Here is a 16,604-nt window from a genome sequence, read left to right as displayed (position 1 = left end):
TGGTAGGGTCTCGTGGCCGCAAGCCCCAGAGAGCTTTCAGCTCAAATAGAGCCGAAAGCTCTCCCACTGACATCACTTGTGATGTCAGTGGGGCCGGCCTCAAACATTAGGCGTTCTCATGGGAACGCCTCCGTCTGGGCAGCCACCCCCCCCCGGCCCACCCACCAAACATTGACAGCACACCCCGTTTGGTGCGAGACCCGGAGAGACGGATTGCCCGTCGCTATCCGGGTCTCGCGCATGCACACGACGGAGCCGGCTCCATCGTGCGCATGCGCTCTGGGCCATCATCGACCCGGTTGCGAGCGCTCAGCGCTTGCGACCGGGTCTGAATCAGGCCCTGTGACTTTTCTTATAATACTTACCATAAGAGTAAGTCTAAGACTCTATATGTATATTTGTAATTTGCATTCTTATTATATTAAGAGAAACATACAAAATTACTTTTCGAAGGTCACAGTGACCTGATATTGGAATTAAAACATTACATGCACAGTATTATTTACTACAATATTTCACAAAAAATAGATATTTGTTACATTGTAAAGAGTTACCTTGGAATTCCATTGCTCTTTATGCAGTGGTTGAACATTAATTATATTAATTTTTAATACAATTTATCAAAACTGCACTGTTAAAAGTACTGTTTGCAAATAATCTCTGAATTTTAGAATGATGATAATCTGATTTTTTTTAAATTTAGATCAATTTATAATCCAAATATTCTATCACTAAAACAGTCTTATTTGTGTTGCAGACTATTCTTATCTATTAAAGCATTAAACACACAGTAAAAGATTGTGTGATAAACTTTTCTCTGACCAGTACATGTACTGTAAAGCTTCATTACATTAAGGATTAACAGAAAGAAGATATAAGGGAGTAAAATTTCACATCACAGCGATACCCTTAAGTGCAGCATCAACTACTGTCCCTCCAGTAAAATAACATTCAGGCTACAGCTGCTGCTATACTTCAACAATTTTGTATTTTCAAAGAGGGAGGTACAGTAAATGAATTAATAAAATTAGTTTGAATTAAAAAAGTAGCATATAAATTATACAAATAATAAAAAGAAGAAATAATAGATATCGCCAGTGGTCCAAGGGGATATTTAGAACTATTGTATTGATAATGTAAGTGAATTGAATTTAATAGTCTTAGGGGTATATTTACTAAAGTGCAGGTGTTTAGAAGTGGAGATGTTGCCCATAGCAACTAATCAGATTGTACTTAACACCTTCTAGATAATAGCTAGAATCTGATTGGTTGCTATGGGCAACATCTCTACTTCTAAATCCCCAGACTTTAGTAAACATACCTCTTAGAGTATGCTGTACCACAATATATTGGCTCATGTTGACCATGGGGTATGGCTACAAATCAGGATTGACCATGATGTTAGTAGGTGTCACAGAGGCTAATCTTGTATTTTGGGTCAAGCACCAAATAATTAAATTACTTTCCAGCTGTGAAGCCTTGGGATTTTGCTTCTATGGGGGAACACACTGAAAGGGGTATAGCTGCGATTCTCTGAGAAGAGGAATTTTTGTAGCATGCAATACAGTACACAGATATGTTGGCACTGTTTGAACTGTGCATAGTGTGTAGTAAGGCTCACAGAGGTGTTTGCACTGTGGGAACAGGGCGTAGTGAGCAATGAGAGGCATGACTGTGTTGGCACTGTGGGCTCTGGGCCTGATTCAGACCCGGTCGCAAGCGTTGTGCGTTCGCAGCCAGGTCGATGGTAGGCCAGTGCGCATGCGCATGACGGAGCCAGCTCCGTCATGCACATGCGCGAGACTCGGATAGCGAAAGGGGGCGTGCTGTCGATGTTGAGTGACAGCATTCCCCCTTTGGTGGGTGGGCCAGGGGCATGGCTGCCCAGAGGGAGGCATTCACATGGGAACGCCTACCATCTGGGGCCGGCCCCACTGACATCACAAGTGATGTCAGTGGGAGAGCTTTCGGCTCTGTTAGAGCCAAAAGCTCTCTGTGGCATGCGGCAATGAGACCCTACCACAAGTGTCTCGTCGCAAGCCCAATGGTCGCGATGGTCAAGACCATCCTCATGGCCACTAGCTATAGCTGTGGGTGGTCACCCACAGCTATGCGAGCGGCCAGGAGGCCGTTCTGAAAAAAAAAAAATGCCCGGCCCTGATTCAGAGCGAGCGCAACAGGGCTGGCAACAGAAATCTCAGGGCCTGGTACACTGATGTCTCTGGGGGCCCCACCTTCTCACCACCACCCCTGATCCCTCACCATCACTCCCCTGCATGTGTGATATGTGAAGCATAATAATGTTAACTGAAAGATATGCCAGCCTGTAAATAAAGTAAAAATACACTATGACTTACCACACTGTCTCTCTGTCATTAACGATGCAGGCTGTAGTTATTTCCTTCCTTCTCTTCCAAGGTCTTGATGACAGTGCTGTGGATATCTCAGGGATAGGAGAGATGGTGTCTGCAGCCAGCCATCCTCAGTCCCCAGCCGCTCATCACCTTCATCAAATTCAGCCTCTCATCACCATCCTCAGTCCAGAAGACCCTTGTCACCTTCCTCCATCCCCAGCCCCCTTTACCTTCATGAATCCCCAGACCCCTTCCTCTGCTCCTTCACTTTCCTCCTCCCCCAGTCCCCTTCACCTTCCTCTGCCCCAGCCCATCACCTTCCACTGCCCCAGCCCCATCACCTTCCTCTGCCCCGAGCCCCTTCCACTGCCCCAGCCCCTTCCTCTGCCCCAGCCTCCTTCACCTTCCTCTGCTTCCAGCCCCATCACCTTCCACTGCCCCTAGCCCCCTTCAGCTTTTTATGCCACTTTCACCTACCTCCACCCCCCATCACCTTCCTCTGCCCCAGCCCCTATCCCCTTTCTCTGCCCCAGCCTCCTTCACCTTCCTCTGCCTCCATCCCCCATCACCTTACTCTGCCCCCTTCAGCTTCTTCTGCTGCCTTCAGCTACCTCCACCCCTAGCCCCATCACCTTCCACCATCTCCTTCACCTTTCTCCATCCCCAGCCCCCATTACCTTCCTATGTCCCCAGCCCCCTTCACCTTCCTCTGATCCATCTCCTTCCTCTGCCCCAGCCCCCTTCACCTTCCTCTGCCCCCTTCATCTTCCTATGTCCCCAGCCCCCTTCACCTTCCTCTGATCCATCTCCTTCCTCTGCCCCAGCCCCCATCACCTTCCTCCATCCCCAGCCTCCTTCAACTTCCTCAGCCACCAACCCCCTTCACCTTCCTCTATCCCCAGCCCCTATCACCTTACCCCATCCCCAGATCCCATCACCTTCCTCCATCCCCAGCCCCATCACCTTCTTCCATCACCTTCCTCCATCCATAGACCGCTTCACATTCCTCCGTCCCCAGCCCCATCACCTTTCTCTGACCCCATCACCTTCCTCTGTCCCCATCAACTTCCTCTGCCCCCCAGCCCCATCACCTTCCTCTGCCCCTTCACCTTCTTCCTTCCCCAGCCCCATCACCTTCCACATCCCCCTTCACCTTCCACATCCTCAACCCCCTTCACTTTCCTCTACCCCAGTCCCATTCACCTTCCTCTGCCCCTGCCCCCTTTATCTTCCACTGCCCCTTCACCTACCTCCATCCCCAGGCACCATAACCTTCTGCCATCTCCTTCACCTACCTCCATCCCCAGGCCCCATCACCTTCCTCTATCCTCAGCCACCTTCACCTTCTCCTGTCAGCAGCCCCCATCAAATTCCTCTGCCCATATCCCCTATCCTTTTTCCTCTATCCTCTATCACCCCAACTCCTCACACAACCTGCCTGATGGGCACGGACAACATGCAGCAACATGACCCATGATGTCATGCCACTGGCGGCTATGGTTCCCGCCAGCCATGGTCCACCAGCTGGAACAGTGGATCCGCCGTCCACCATCCATTACCATGCTGGTTCTTGTAGTGCAATTAGGAGGACTTAGGGGTGACTCCAAGGTAAGCTGGCTCTCAATTCAGGTATATTTGCATATACCATTATCATGTGGCCTTATATTGGGCAATTATATGACCCAAATTGGACCTAGTTATCAGTTTTGGTGATGGGTGTCCCCTGGGGTTGGTGTGGCTGAGCTGCTCTGGGGTGGCACACTTTAAAACATTATTTAGCACTTTAACACCTTCAAATTATATTTTTCTCTTAGCATATATATTTGTATTTATTTATTTTTCTTAACATTTTAAGTACACCTTTTACCTATATACCACCTATTAATACATAGTTTTTGCTTTATTCTTATTAACACTTTAGTTTATCACCGGTGTGCTTCCCTGGAGTGGCTGGGCTTTGCCAGCTTTTTGGGGATCTGCATCCCAGACTTTGACCAAGTATTAAGGACCTTCAGTACCAGAGAAGACGTGACGTGGCCTGGAGGCTTAGCCATATTTTTGGAAATATATGCAACTGAGATCTCTGAATTATCTACCACCATGTAGTATTTCAAATCTTATTGCTGATTTCATTCTGAGTGCTGGGGGAATAATTTTTGCTGTTTCTTGTATAGAATAACCCCTCCCTTACATGCACCTGAGTGATTTTACAGAAGTGATTGAGCAGCTACCAACATATATTGCTATTTCACACTGAGCAATATCCCGGGTTGCTGTGCATTCATGTGAAATAACCCTGGTAATTGCTGGCAGTGTGAAAGGGAAATAAGACCCCCACCGGACTTCACCAGGGATCCCTACAAGAGAACATGGACTTTACTCAGAAAGGTCCCAGGTCATGGCCCAGTGTAGTTGGTTCCCATCATGAAAGCAACAGAGTACTTAACTGGTATGAAGAATTCTGCCTTGATACACCACTGATGAAAATGTGGGTATGGATGTGCTGTTGTCAAGGAGACTGAACACTGGAGTTGAAACAACACTGGAAGCAAACTATACTAAAAAGTTTAGATCTGAAGATGGAACATCTATGAAAACACAATTAATACTGAGAAATGCACTGAACAGGCTTTTATAATGGAGATCTGTGCTGGAGGTTAGTGGTAACACCTAAGAGAGGTGTTATGTTATCTTTAGCCTGAGGCTCAGCCCAGATGGTTTCTGTTAGGGATTGCAGGAGTCATCAGTGTTGTAGGTTAGTGGTAACACTCTTGAGAGAGGTGTTATGTTATCTCTAGCCTGAGACTCAGCCCAGTTGGTTTCTGTTGAGGATTACATGAGTCATCAGTGTTGGAGGTTAGTGGTAACACCTGAGAGAGGTGTTATGTCATCTTTAGCCTGAGGCTGAGCCCAACTGGGTTCTGTTGAGGATTCTGATTTGAAAATCCATCAATCAGTGATCTGCTAAGTGTTTGGAAGCAGGCTAGTCATGTTCATCACTGCTGGCACTAACACCAGTTGGGTGACAACATTGATATCTGGTTCTTTGGTTTTCGAAGTTAACCGAAGGAAACAATTTTGGACCACTTGGCAGCATGTTAATGTACAATCAAACAAACAGGGAGGGTGCCGCACAGAACTTTTTTCATATTTTGTATCAAATTATTATGAACCAACCATAAATTATCTCAATACTTAATTTGTAGCATAACACTGTGTTGGTGGTGCTCCCAAAGCCCAAATAGTAGTATGAACCAAGAAAAAGAAAACAAGAAGGGCTTATCATTGGGGCACTCTTAAATGCAGATATATAAAAAATAACTTTTAATACAATTTAATTCCTTAAAATTAAACAGATCTCCTTATTAAATAAGTGGGTATTTCGAAAAAGTTCTAAATCATCAAGTTCCTACAAAATATTAATGGGATTCAAAAACCGTATCAATAAGGTTGAATATTATATGTAGGATAATGATATCCATATTAACCCTGTGATTACCAGACTTTGATTGATATATGAACACTATGCTGTGTGATCCATTCCATCCCAGTCCAACTCTTATGTGAAGTTACCTACAGCACCTGGTATTCTCAGGTGGTCTCCCATCCAAGTACTGTATAGCTTCCAAGATCAGACAAGATTGGGCATGTCCAGCATAGTATGGCTGTAGGTTGGATGTTTATTATGAGAGTCTGGATGCCCTGGTGTATACACAGCAATAATGTTTGTAGGACTGTCTCACATTAGGAGTCCGCATTGTTAAAAATAATACAAAATCAAAGAAAGTATTGCACAAGCGTACTTTATTTGTATCACAAGTAAAACTCAGTGCTTATACATTGTCCAAGTATCACATATGAAAAATCTGATATTTGATTTGGTCTGAGGTTATATGATATTTGATTTGATTTGGTCTGATATGATTTGGTCTGATATGGTCTGAGGTTATACAACTTTTTTGTGATCTACAACATATGTACAATTGAATAGATCAACATGACTTATCTTTATCCATCTCCAAACAGACTAAATCAAATTATGATAGAAAATTAATAAATACAGTTGTTGTATCATATGGACATCTCTAATAAGGTGAAATTATCGTTACCCCTTGATGCTGTATATGTGGAATTGTCTCCTTTTCTTAGGATTAGCCTGATTATAATTTAATAAGAGGAGGGCTCAAACCCTCTGATTAATTATTGGCTATAACAGGAACATGTGATGATACATTTAAGGATATACTTGTGTATTCCAATGCCAGGGTGACCCCCAAGTTTAAACCCTGGTTCTGATCTGACCAATGAAATGAGTTATAGCACAGAGCCATTAGAAATATCCTAGCTATAATATGAGCATAAGAAGTGATATAGCACTTATCCTAGGACAAAAGTATACATCAATCAGTTATTATACCTGCATCAAAAAAAAATCACATATATGCACAGTTTATATGCGTTTCAATCTCAATTTACAACCATTCTGACAAGCATCTGTATGTCATAAATGACCAGGGAAGGGGGGAATAGGGGGATATAGTTTGAGCACAGGATATAATATATTGGATATAATTAGTCAAAAGAATAATGAAAATCCACAATTATAAATATCAAACCCTAGTATAGGTGTCAAGCAAAAATATTATAAAGTGTGGAGGTGCCCCCCATGAGAGTATAGATAAACGTAGTATGGGGAAGAAGAAGAAAACTCTCTTGTTGGGGGCACTCGAATGTAAAGGTTATAATAAGAATAATATATAAAAAATAACTTTTATTAGATATATTTTAAAATACCAAAAACAAGTCTGAGCCTGTTACTTATTGGTATTACTGTTGGAATAACAGCTATAAATTATCACAAGCAGAACACGAACATACATAGAACATAAGACAACATATAATACAATACTTATCACAATTATGTGAAGCTAAGTGAAATATTACAAATAGGTCTATAATTCTCTGTCTCATACAATATTGAGACCTATATAAAACATATACTAGTTCAATGACCTCATAATGTCGTCATAGCACAATGGCTAATCAGAATTACGGCAGAAGCATACAAGCAAATCTTCTAGAAAAGAATGTGATAATAACCATACAATATTCAATATAGGTTACGTGAGATATCACAGCACAATAACACTGAACAGTAATCAGAGAAATACAATGATAAGGGGGTCAGATGAAATAATAGCTGACCCTGCAAATATCAAAATGAATATAAGTAAATCACAGGTTGTAATGAGAGGCAGATCACACGTAGGTCGCCTGTGATGCCACCCAGGTACTTGTAGACAGTAAGGTTATAGGAAAAAGTAAAGCTACTCCTTTATGTGGAGTTTACAAAATAGCAGCTGCTGCATGCCATTGTATAACCATTGAATGGCATGTGAGCGTACTATAAAGGTACTCCCAGGGTAGGGAATAAGTACAATGAGTATCTGCTGTTGGACTGCATTAAAAAGAAGGTCCTGGTGTAAACATTGCAGGAACCTCTAATAGGCGCACCCCAATGAGAGTACTCATAGAGACAATAGTTATCGTAATGAAATAACACAGCATAGGTTTGCGATCTGTGCTGCTGCCAGTCATATACCAAAGGTAGTGGTGAGTGGTGGGAAACCCAGATCGCATATGCAGTGATAGGAAGAAAGAGTATGAGGGTAGCTGCAATATGGCTAGTACAGGACAAGTGGAGCTCTGTTGCCCTAAAGGTATTGCAGGGTCACAAACTTGTCTCTGTTAAATAAAGCCACTCAGTGTGCTAAAGAAAGTGTAGTATGAAAAGTACCTGAGCGCTCACCTCCAGGGAGCTGGTGTGTAGTATAGAAAATCTGCCACTAGAAGAGCCTGTCAGTATGCTGCCATGACGAATCCCACCTGTACACAGCCGGATTTGCGGGTCTGAGACGCGCGTTTCACTGTCGCTTCCTCTGTCAGATGCATTGTGCTGTGATATCTCACGTAACCTATATTGAATATTGTATGGTTATTATCACATTCTTTTCTAGAAGATTTGCTTGTATGCTTCTGCCGTAATTCTGATTAGCCATTGTGCTATGACGACATTATGAGGTCATTGAACTAGTATATGTTTTATATAGGTCTCAATATTGTATGAGACAGAGAATTATAGACCTATTTGTAATATTTCACTTAGCTTCACATAATTGTGATAAGTATTGTATTATATGTTGTCTTATGTTCTATGTATGTTCGTGTTCTGCTTGTGATAATTTATAGCTGTTATTCCAACAGTAATGCCAATAAGTAACAGGCTCAGACTTGTTTTTGGTATTTTAAAATATATCTAATAAAAGTTATTTTTTATATATTATTCTTATTATAACCTTTACATTCGAGTGCCCCCAACAAGAGAGTTTTCTTCTTCTTCCCCATACTAAGCATCTGTATGTCCTCAGCTATATTTCTCTCGTGCAGTCAGGTTCTTCAAGCTAATAATTAAGCACAAATCTTAAGGCTCGTCAATAAATAAGCATTATAGATAAGGTTAAGCCAAATTAAGCAGGGGTTGTGACCCTCACTTCATATATGTTCATAAATAAACAAAGTAAATATATTGCAGAGAAAAAGAGAAGGGGGCACAATTCTCATAAGGTTGTGGAGATTAATATATTCCTAAATTAAATCCAGTTGTATAGTGACATAACATATTTAGCACTACACAGATAAATCTGAACCTCCGCAGCTGCACTGACGTGATGGTCGGTTAGCTATTCATACATATGGTATCTGTACATACGGCTAACCATACATACGGTTAGTAGTCTGAGGTCTGGTCCGTGCACAGACCAGAACTACATGGGTATGCAATGTGTAGGATGTGCGTTTCGCCTCTCAGATGGCTTGTTCACCTCTCCCCTCAAGCCACCCAAGAGGCGAAACGCGCATCCTACACACCGCATAATGCACACCGCATACCCATGTAGTTCTTATCTCCTCATGCGAGACAGTCCTACAAACATTATTGCTGTGTATACACCAGGGCATCCGGACTCTCATAATAAACATCCAACCTATAGCCAAACCATGCTGGACATGCCCAATGTCATCTGATCTTGGAAGCTATACAGTATTGGGCCTGGTTACTACTTGGATGGGAGACCACCTGAAAATACCAGGTGCTGTAGGTAACTTCACATAAGAGTTGGACTGGGATGGAATGGATCACACAGCATAGTGTTGATATAGCAATCAAAGTCTGGTAATCACAGGATTAATATGGATATCATTATCCTACATATAATATTCAACCTTATTGATACGGTTTTTTGAATCCAATTAATATTTTGTAGGAACTTGATGATTTAGAACATTTTTGCAATACCCACTTATTTGCTAAGGAGATCTGTTCAATTTTAAGGAATTAAATTAAAAGTTATTTTTTAAATATCTGCATTTAAGAGAGCCCCAGCATGTTAATGTAGTCAGAAAGAGGTTTCACACAGGATAATTGTGATAATCTCTTGATTGCATTTATCATGGAACTCACCAATTCCTCGGTGGCCCAGTCCAAGCCTGTCCCACACTGTCCCCACCTCCACTCTTTTCCCTCACCAGGTATAAAGGAGATAACAGTCTGAGGTTACTGACTGGACAGGTAGATTCCTAACTGTCACACTGCTTGTCTTTATATAGCTTCTTCTGTGTTGTCATGGCAACCCTCCCTCAAATCACCCCTAATCACCACACAACTGTGGTGGTTATATTAGTCTACTAACTGCCAAAATAAAAATAAGTGACAATGCAGGGGGTTCATACATTGGCTTTACTGGGTTCAGTGTCACCCAGTGTGCCAAATAGTCCCCATACCAAAAATGGGGCATAGCATCATGGGGAAGATGCATGGCCTCACACCATCCCCAGGTCAGTCTGGGGGTGAGCCCAGCACTCCTGGAGATGCCGAGCTGCCCCAAGAGACTCGCCCCACACTGCAACACAAAAACATCACAGTGAAGCACTGGACTCTCGATCACTTAGAAGGAGGCAGCATTTTGGTGTCACCCCCCTGTCGGGTGACACCCAGTGTGGTCCGTACCCTCCAAACCCCCCTAGTGATGCCACTGGTTACATACCTGTTTGTCATCCTTGTAAATTGTTAGTACCTTTTTCCAGCCTGCAGATGCTAGTGTTGTGACAGCACAGTGGATAGTCAGCTTGTAATTGTCAATAAAATATAACAGCTTGGTTAACACATACAACATTTGAATGTAAGTAACACATTGTTAAGTTCAATATTGATATATTTTATATTTTATGAAATCATATAACTGCACCTTTAATCCAACCACATTATCTAAGATGGTTTTCTTGTATTACTTAATATGTATAGTTTGGAGCAGAGAAGGGATAGTGGGGACATGATAGAAACGTTCAAATATATAAAGGGTTTTAACAAGGTAAAGGAAGGAGACATTCTTCAAAGAAAGAGAAGTATTAGAACCCAGAAGTTGAAACTTTCAACCACTTTCAGAAAGAATGGAGAAGTATTGATAAAAACGTTTATAGTGCAGTGAATATTGCCCTCTTCCAAGATCCTGTATTGAACAGATTACGACAGGAAATGTTAGAATATTTACCAAATGCACTGGAAAAACAGCAACCAAGAGACGATCATAGGGAGCTTTGCATTTATCTCTTTTGTTTCTTGGTGGTGGAAATAGCAGGGAAACATTAAGAACTCCTGGTCGTACTCACCATGCTCGATGGATGGGTAAAGGTAATTACGCTCTGAAAGTATGTCTCTTTCTAAATCAGTTCCAGTTAACACCTATAGAGACAAACAACATGGTGAATTTGACTTTGTTTGTAATTCTGGTTTATGTAAAGTATTGGAATGAAGCTCCATTGGGAATTTGAGCACCATATAATGACAAGCTCTTAAGTCTCCTGAAAAATCTACCCTGATGTAACAATTGGTAAGAAAGCTTGCATTGCTTTTACCAGACACCTCTGGTTTCTTTCTGAACACTTGGTAGCTTTAGCATTTTTTGACAATCGAGTGTCTAGGAAAACTAAAGAAAAACTTGAAAAATATCTGAAACGTCCACAGCTACCCGATTTTCCGCAATGTATTCAACTATCTGAGGATGTAGATCTAAGTCTAGAAAAGTTCATTATAGGGTGACCCCTAAATATTGTTTGTTTGGAAAATGTTTTGGTGTACTACCCATTGATGTACTAAGGAATAAAAATAACCTTGTGCAGAAAGAAAATTTTAATGTTTTATTTTTTGGACCACCCTAGTATACACCCAATATGTCAGGTTGGCCATGCAGCCCAGCTGATGTGCAAGATATATCAGTATGCCTGGCTGTATGTACGGATGGCCCACTGACCGCATGTACACTGGCTGCTGACTCTGACATAACAACTGGGCAAGCAAATTTAAATGCCCATCCAGTTGTGATGTCTGGCCAGACATATCAAGCGGCCAGTTGGTAAGTGTGTACAGGGTCAGACTGGCCCACAGAGGTATAGGAAAAATCCCCGGTGGGCCTCACTGCCTGAGGGCCGCACCTCCTCATCTAATGTCTGTTTCAGACAGTACACTTGCATTATATATTGTTGCTCTATTACAGGGTCAGTTACCTGGTAGTGCAGGAACATCGATGAACAGACTATGCACTATACAGTACTATCCATGTTGTCTGCAGGCTCTTTCTTCTATAATGGTTTGCCAAACCTCTGTGGTGACAGGCCACACCCCTAAAGCATGAGACACTACCACTGCGTTCCCCTGGTAGGCCCTTCACTACCCAGTCTGCCACTGAGTGTGTATAGCTTACAAATCGGCCGCTCAGACGACAGATCGGTCTACTGTCTGATCCGTTGTTAAAGTGTGTACCCATAATTAGATGCTGATTGGTTGCTCTGGGCACCTTCTCCACTTTAGCTCTCTCCTAGGCTTGATACATCTACCCTTAATTACTATATAGTGTAAGAATTTTTTATTTTTTTATCTCTTTATTATACTGTATTAGGATTCATTTCATTCTATGCAATGATTGTGTATCTAATTAATATGACATAGTATTTGGACCTATTATTTTTCATTCACCCTGAATAATAAATACAACTGTTCCTTTGGTCCATAGTCATTTGTGTTTAATGGTGTATTTATTGTATTCTGAAAATCAATCCACTGCCCCTTAGAACAATGGAAAATAGGGTATATCCCAGGCCAATTCCTAGTGAATAGTTAGTTAGCAATCTGAGGTCTGGGTGAAGGCACTGCCAGGAGAAGATCAGCCAATGATTAGAAGACGATATCCCTTGACTAAGAATATTGACCTATTTTTTTTCCACATCAAAATCTTATGTTATTATTCAAAGAATATTTTCTTTGTGTCACCAACCTATTCATTCTAAAATATTTTCTGGACTAACTTCTACTCATTATAATTGCCTCTGTCTTGATTTTATCTTTTTCAGACATTGTTGCATTTCTGTCATCTGACTTGATTTGGCAAGGCCAAATCTTAATCACTGTGCTCACTGCCAAAATCCCTGACTGTTTTCACATTTTATCTGTTGCTAAATCAATACTCTGGCAGCAGGATGATCAATGTAGTTCAATCACATGATCATATTTCAGCAAATTATCACAGTGGGAGCACTGTTTAGCTGGAACCTTGGCTTTCTGCTGTTTAATCACTTAACTGGCTAATCATTTTTCCAAAAATGGTTTCAAAATTGTTGATTTTTTAAATTATCAAATTATGTAAATAATAGCTAATTAAACCTAATTCAGTATATTTTATTTACAAAAATGCAGATTCATTAATAAAATTATACTGTATCAAATTTAAATAGCTATTACAAGTTAAATCTACCATATTCGTTATTCTAAAAACCAAAATATTCCAAAACTTAAATATTTTGACCTGACATCTCACATGTCACATGGCACTGACGTCATGTGATGGGTCATATAGCATTCCCAAGACAGCCCCTAACACATAGCTCTCTGGGACTCTTCTCTTCCACGAAAAGTGACAGATTCAGCTCCACCTCCTTGCACTGCATCTTAAAGGGATCCCTAGCATTTTAAAGTATCCCTATGTAAATATTCCAAAATCCAGACAAATCCAAATTGCTCCTGGTCCAAAGCATTTCGGATATGGGAGACTCAATCTGTATTTACATAAATTTTGAAAAAACTAAATTGACAATTTTGGCGACATATTTGGAAAGAATAGTTTTACACAGTTTTAAATAAAAAGTATGGTAAAAGTTTTTACCATATCCGCATTGGTGCTGAGGAGCTGAGCTCTGAAATGGGGTTGGGTATGGGATGCCAGCGCTTGGGATCCCGGCAGTCAAAATCTTGACACCGGCATCCCAACAGGGTTTGGATACCAACACATTTTGGTAGGCATCCTAACCCTTTCCCTATCTCTACCCCTCCCTGAACCTAACCAACCCCCAGTGTCTAACCCTAACCCTCCCTGCCTAGTGCCTAACCCTCCCCTCCTAGTGCTTAACCTACCCTCCTAGTGCATATCCCTAACCCTCCCCCTAGTGCCTATCCTTAACCTTTAACCCTAATGCTCCCTGTATCCTCCCTACTTACCTTCAGGATGCTGGCAGTCGGGATGCTGGCACCTGGTTTCTGACAGGTATAGGGATTCCAGAGATATTTTTATAAGCACCCATGTGCCGGGATTGTGACTACATCCCCTCATATGCAGTAGTAATATATACAGTATATGTTAACAGTGGTTTTTTTTACTTATTTACTGGTATAAAATAATTTTTTATGCAGGATTTAACAGTTCTGCAAGAGAAGCTAGCAGTAGGGGGTGGGTGTTCCTGAGGATAACAAATCACTGCTTTAGAGTTACCTAGGTGGGGTGGGAATAATGGGGGAAGGTATGGCTGTAGGGAGCTCAGACTATGGACGATGATGTTAGGGTTACTGGGTGGCCATGAATAATAGTGTTGGTCAGCCACAGCTGTCCTGAGCACTGTTAGGTCAGTTTGCAGGAAGGTTATCTATTCTTTTAGGAGCGCTGTTCACTGTGACCTGGGTGAGAGGAGGGTACTGGGGAGGAGCTGTAGGAATAGAGGGGCTGAAATATTACCTTCCAACACCTGCCAATGGTCATTTTTGACACTGTGTGGCCACACCAGGCAAGTGGTTAAAGTGAGGGTTACCTTGTCACTCAAACCCATGACAGCTTCAGTCATGCTGTGTAGTTGCTGTCCACTTTTCTTGTTCTGACTGCTCTTGGTGTGACCATTGCCTGGATAGTAATGTTTATATTTGCAAAAAGCAAAAACGAAAGAAAGTTCTATATGGCAGTGCACTTCTACTGTAGCTTTCTTTTATTTTGCTTTTTGTATGTATATTCTGTTAAAGTTCGAGAGTAGCACATCTTAGTAGGAAGCAATCTACCATTAAAATAATCCTACCATCTTGGATAAAGGACTTATAGTCAGGCTGGTATAAGGTATGTGGGGACCATAGGGCAACTAACTAAAATTGTCAATAAGATATGAAATTGATGTTATTAATGTGTAATGAGTAAATACTCCTGCACCAAACCCACTATTGTGCCCCCAGTTCACATTATACCACACAAAAACCCCAATTCACTTTCGCAAATCAGGTACTTAGGCCCTATTACTCTATTTGCAGCTCCTGATTCACTGGCTGGCACATGTTTTATGTCCAGTCATGTAAGGATTTACCTGTAGCTGCAGTCCAGTGCAACTAGCTTGCCACCATCTTGCATGAAGTCAGCTGAGTAGTTTCAGCCATCCACAGCATCTCTGCACTGCACCTTACTCTCACATCCAATCCTGTGCTGGGACTTCCTATTTAAACTGCTCTCTGCCACCTGTCCATTGCCAGTACAACAAGTTCTAGGATTCCTGGTCTCCAGATGTCCAAACATTCAATCCATTACTGATGCAAAAATCAGGAATAAGATTAAGTCTGTATACCCCCCTCTAGACATAATATACAAGATCCTAGAGAACATAGGACACCTAAAAACTTAGGAGCCAAACCAAAATAAAACCTTATACATACAATAACACCCAGATATAACCTTTTCATCAAACAATTATGTAGCTTTCAACTTTGAAAAAATGGGTCCCTTTAATTTACAAACAGGCTCGAAAATCTGCAACCACTTACACCAAAAGGAAGGAGGGATGGAAAGGTAGAGGAACTAGAAGAGGTCATAGGAAAAATAAAGAAAAGTGCAAAAATACAATAAAACCAATGGGAATTTTCAACCTTTCCTCTAAAGAATTAAAAACAGTGCAAATTAATCTTTTAATGAAGGGTTTGAAATTCGCCCCAACTAGTAAACTTAAATTTTTTGAATTATTCACTGAATGTAATAGATTAATATGGACATTGTGCAGGAAAATATATTTTGCCCTAAAAAAATTAACCAAACAGAATAAAAATGAGGGGCTCTGCTCATAGACTTGGAATCTAGTGACCATGAATACATTATTATATTTTAAATAATCTTTTAGAAGAAAATTCTAACAATATTTCTAGTGGTGACATCACCTCTAATCCAGTACCCATATTTGATATTAATTACCAAAATCAGTAGTAATACTCCACCCACTATTACAGTGTCAAAGTTCAAACAAAAATCCACCTTTTTTCCCTTTCATGCCAAGAACCCACAGATTGAGAGTTTTTACAAAACTATGTTAGAAGACATTAAAACATTGTGCAACCAGGCATCCAGAAAATACTTTAAATTTAATAATCTCTCCTTTTCTGAGAGACAGGCATTAAAACAACTTAAATTAGATAATCTATTATAATCAAATCAGCAAATAAAGGCAGTTGCCTAGTGGCTCAAGTTATAAAATACTATCTTGGATATTTTGGTACAGCCATAACCACTTTTTATCATAGCTTAAGAACTCCCTATTTTACAGGTACATTTGCTATGGAATTGCTAAGTGGCAGACATACTTTCCTCATCTTACAGAGGATGATATTATGCGTACCCTTCACTGCTCTCTCCACACTATTACTGCTACTACTTACAGAGAAATGTTTTATAGACTGTTTTATAGGGGTTCTCTCTCCCCTAATCGATGCAATTTAATTTTCATGAAAAACTCTTCGGTGTGTCCGAAATGTGCTCCTCCGGGAGCAACATTATATAATTGTTTGTGGGATTGCATTGCTATTAAAAAGTTTTGGATAGCGGTTAAGCAATATGCATTGGCTGACCTAGT

The 16,604-nt window shown here is 41.1% G+C and overlaps 1 pseudogene; it reads left to right on the top strand.

Annotated features, from left to right (window-relative positions):
- Positions 1 to 9,395: 9,395 nt before the first annotated feature.
- Positions 9,396 to 9,514, top strand: LOC148526916 (5S ribosomal RNA; annotated as a pseudogene).
- The last annotated feature ends 7,090 nt before the right edge of the window (positions 9,515 to 16,604 follow it).

Source organism: Taudactylus pleione, unplaced genomic scaffold, assembly GCF_031769625.1.
Source record: "Taudactylus pleione unplaced genomic scaffold, aTauple2 ptg000093l, whole genome shotgun sequence".
NCBI lineage: Eukaryota > Metazoa > Chordata > Amphibia > Anura > Myobatrachidae > Taudactylus > Taudactylus pleione.
Note: the sequence above shows the minus strand (reverse complement) of the source record. Positions and strands in the feature narration are given on the sequence as shown.